This window comes from Arachis ipaensis, chromosome B01, assembly GCF_000816755.2.
Source record: "Arachis ipaensis cultivar K30076 chromosome B01, Araip1.1, whole genome shotgun sequence".
NCBI lineage: Eukaryota > Viridiplantae > Streptophyta > Magnoliopsida > Fabales > Fabaceae > Arachis > Arachis ipaensis.
In genome coordinates, this window is record NC_029785.2 from 71,724,564 (window position 1) to 71,729,354 (window position 4,791).

Genomic DNA, 4,791 nt, shown 5'->3' on the forward strand with positions numbered 1-4,791 from the left:
ATTAGTAAAATATGTATTTTAAATTTTAATTTTAAATTTTTGACATTTTTATTTTTTATTTACATAGTACCGAGTCAACCAGTGACCCACCGGTTAAACTAGTGACCCAGTATCCTAACCGGTTCGATCACCGGTTTGCATCTAACAACTATGATCAACAAACAAGAATCAAGAATCAAGCAGCAACATCCATCAATCAACAATAAATAGTTCAATTAATTAACATTAGTAATTTCATATATATGACATTATATGACTTAAGCAGCAACATCCATCAACAATTATCAAACACTTTCAGCAATTCAAAACCTACTAACCTAAATCAAACCTATCTTAACAACCTAAATTCACTAAAACTTGAAAATTAAGTGTAACTAAATTAAATTGACTAACTAAAATGGTTTGCATATACAGGAGTTAAAATAGTACTCATGTTGTCATCCCATCAGGCCAAATCATCATCCATGCGATGGAAGGTGGTGGAATGGCATCTGGTTGGGATCTGTGAAAGGATTTCGGCACCACGGTGTATGTCGCTGGATGCGGCGTTGTCGAGATAGTGGGCTACTGAGCAGATAAAGGCATCGTTGTCATAATAGTTGGCTGCTGAGCGGATGTAGGCGGTGTCATCGAGGTAGAAGGAGTCATGTAGTTGGGGTTAGGGACTATGATGAATGGCTAGTCCGGGGCACCCATTACCTGTGACGTCACTGGGGTAGTCAGAGTAGAGGAGGACGACTGAGAAGTCCCAGAGGTACTGGTATGCAAAATTGTGATCGTTCATTCCTTGGTAACGGCGTCAAAAACTTAATACACATGTTCATAATTTTAGTTCTTTGTCACAACTTCGCACAACTAACCAGCAAGTGCACTGGGTCGTCCAAATAATAAACCTTACGTGAGTAAGGGTCGATCCCACGGAGATTGTCGGCTTGAAGCAAGCTATGGTCATCTTGCAAATCTAAGTCAGACGGATTCAAATGGTTATGGTGAATTGATAATTAAAATATAATTAAAATATAAAATAGGATAGAAATACTTATGTAATTCATTGGTGAGAATTTCAGATAAGCGTATAGAGATGCTTTTGTTCCTCCTGAACCTCTGCTTTCCTGCTGTCTTCATCCAATCATTCCTACTCATTTCCATGGCAAGTTTTATGTAGGGCATCACCGTTGTCAATGGCTACATCCCGTCCTCTCAGTGAAAATGGTCCAAAATGTGCTGTCATCGCACGGTTAATCATCTGTCGGTTCTCGATCATACTGGAATAGGATTCAGTAATCCTTTTGCGTCTGTCACTACGCCCAACACTTGTGAGTTTGAAGCTCGTCACAACCATCCCTTCCCAGATCCTACTCAGAATACCACAGACAAGGTTTAGACTTTCCGGATCTCAAGAATGGCCGCCAATAATTCTAGCCTATACCATGAAGACTCTGATCTCATGATCAGCAGGCTAAGAGATATGCATTCAAGCTTGTTTTCATGTAGAATGGAAGTGGTTGTCAGGCACGCATTCATAAGTGAGAATGGTGATGAGCGTCACATAATCATCACATTTATCATGTTCGTGTGCGCGAATGAATATCTTAGAGAAGAAATAGGCTTGATTTGAATAGAAAAATAATAGTACTTTGCATTAATTCATGAGGAACGGCAGAGCTCCACACCTTAATCTATGGTGTGCAGAAACTCTACCGTTGAAAATACATAAGTAAAAATAGGGTAGACATGGCCGAGTGGCCAGCCTCCCATGGAGGTCTCAGAACGTAAAAGTTACATAATGTGTTCCAGAGATCTCTAACACAATAGTAAAAAGTTCTATTTATACTAAACTAGTTACTAGGGTTACAGAAATAAGTAAATGATGCAGAAATCTACTTCCAGGGCCCACTTGGTGTGTGCTTGGGCTGAGTATTGAAGCTTTCACGTGTAGAGGTCTTCCTTGGAGTTAAACGCCAGTTTGTAACCTGTTTCTGGCGTTTAACTCTGCTTTGCAACCTGTTTCTGGCCTTTAACTCCAGAATAGGGTAGAAAGCTGGCGTTGAACGCCAGTTTGCGTCGTCTAAACTCGAGCAAAGCATGGACTATTATATATTGCTGGAAAGCCCTGGATGTCTACTTTCCAACGCAATTGAGATAGTGCCATTTGGACTCCTTTATCTTCAGAAAATCCACTTTGAGTGCAGGGAGGTCAGAATCCAATAGCATCTGCAGTCCTTCTTCAACCTCTGAATCAAATTTTTGCTTAAGTCCCTCAATTTCAGCCAGAAATTACCTGAAATCACAGAAAAACACACAAACTCATAGTAAAGTCCAGAAATGTGAAAAAACTGGGTGAACTTTTTCAGATTGTGACTCAACTTTGCTAGAGTCCCCAGTTAGAGGTGTCCAGGGTTCTTAAGCACACTCTTTTTTTGCTTTGGACCTTGACTTTAACCGCTCAGTCTCAAGTTTTTACTTGACACCTTCACGCCACAAGCACATGGTTAGGGACAGCTTGGTTTAGCCGCTTAGGCCAGGATTTTATTCCTTTAGGCCCTCCTATCCACTGATGCTCGAAGCATTCGATCCTTTTTATTACCCTTGCCTTTTGGTTTTAAGGGCTATTGGCTTTTTGCTCTTGCCTTTTGGTTTAAAGAACTTTTGGCTTTTTCCACTTGCTTTTTCTTTTTCTTTCTTTTTTTCGCCATTTTTCTTTTCTCTCTTTTTTTTTCGCAAGCTTTTGTATTCACTGCTTTTTCTTGCTTCAAGACTCAATTTTTATGATTTTTCAGATCATCAAATAACATTTCTTCTTTTTCCTTATTCTTTCAAGAGCCAACATATTTAACCTTCATAAACCACAATATCAAAAGACATATGCACTGTTCAAGCATTCATTCAGAAAACAAAAAGTATTGTCACCACATCAAAATAATTAAACTAGTTTCAAGGATGAATTCGAAACCATGTACTTCTTGTTCTTTTGTGATTAAAAGAATTTTTCATTTAAGAGAGGTGATGGATTTATAGGACATTCATAGCTTTAAGACATAGACACTTAGACACAAGTGATCATGTAATAAGACACAAACATAAATAGATATAAAGCATAGTAGACGAAAAATAGAGAAAATAAACAAACAAGGAGATTAAGGAACGGGTCCACCTTAGTGAGGGTGGTGTCTTCTTCCTCTGGAAGAACCAATGGTGTTCTTGAGCTCCTCTATGTCTCTTCCTTGTCTTTGTTGCTCCTCCCTCATAGCTCTTTGATCTTTTCTAATTTCATGGAGGAGGATGGAATGCTCTTGGTGCTCCACCCTCAGTTATCCCATGTTGGAACTTAATTCTCCTAGGGAGGTGTTAATTTGCTCCCAATAGTTTTGTGGAGGAAAGTACATCCCTTGAGGCATCTCAGGGATTTCATGATGAGGAATTTCCTCATGCTTTTGTTGAGGTCCATGAGTGGGCTCTTTTGTTGTGCAGTCAAATGCTCTACTACTGAGCTATGGACCCTTGAGATGAATCTCTCCATCTCCCATGACTCGGAGGTGGAAGCTTTTGTCTTCCCTTTCCTCTTTCTAGAGGTTTCTCCAGCCTTAGGTGCCATAAATGGTTATGAAAAAACAAAAAGCAATGCTTTTACCACACTAAACTTAAAATGTTTACTCGTTCCCGAGCAAAAGAAGAAAGAAAGAAGGAGTAGAGGAAGAAAAATGGAGGAGAGAGAGAGGTGTGTATTCGGCCAAGGGGAAGAAGAAAGGGTTGTGTTGGGTAAAAATGAAGAAGGAATGAGGGGTTTATATAGGAGTGGGGGGAGGTTTAGGGTTCGGCCATCAGGGTTGGGTTTGGGAGGAAAATGAATTTGAATTTGTAGGTAGGTGGTGTTTTTAGGGAAGAGAGGAGTGATGTGAGTGGTTAAGAGGTGATGGGGAAGAGTGATTGAGGTGATTGGTGAAGGGTATTTGGGGAAGAGGGTTATGAAAAGGTGTGAAGAGAGAGAGTTAGGGTAGGTGGGGATCCTGTGGGGTCCACAGATCCAGTGGGGTCAAGGACTTAACATCCCTGCTCCAATTAGGCGTGCAAAACGCCCTTTATATGCAATACTGGCATTTAACGCCAGACTGCTGCCTGTTTTTGGTGTTAAACGCCCAATTGTAGCCTGTTTCTGGCGTTTAACGCCAGATTGATGCTTGTTTCTGGCGTTAAATGCCAGTTTGGTGCTCATTTTTGGCGTTAAACGCCAGACAAATGCTTGTTTCTAGCGTTTAAATGCCAGAATGCTCTTCCTCCAGGGTGTGCTGTTTTGAATGCTATTTTTCATTCTATTTTTGATTTTTCAATAGTTTTTATGACTTCACATTATCATCAACCTAAAGAAAACATAAAATAACAATGGAAAATAAATAGATATAGTTAAATAACATTGGGTTGCCTCCCAACAAGCGCTTCTTTAAAGTCAATAGCTTGATAGTGAGCTCTCATGGAGCCTCACAGATGTTCAGAGCATTGTTGAGATCTCCCAACACCAAACTTAGAGTTTGAATGTGGGGGTTCAACACCAAACTTAGAGTTTGGTTGTGGCCTCCCAACACCAAACTTAGAGTTTGACTGTGGGGGCTTTGGTTGGCTCTGCAGTGAGAGAAGCTTTTCATGCTTCCTCTCCATGGTTACAGAAGGAGAACCTTGAGTTTTAAATACAAGGTAGTCCTCATTCAGTTGAAGGACCAACTCTCCTCTGTCCACATCAATCACAGCTTTTGCTGTGGCTAGGAAGGTTCTTCCAAGGATGATGGACTCATCCTC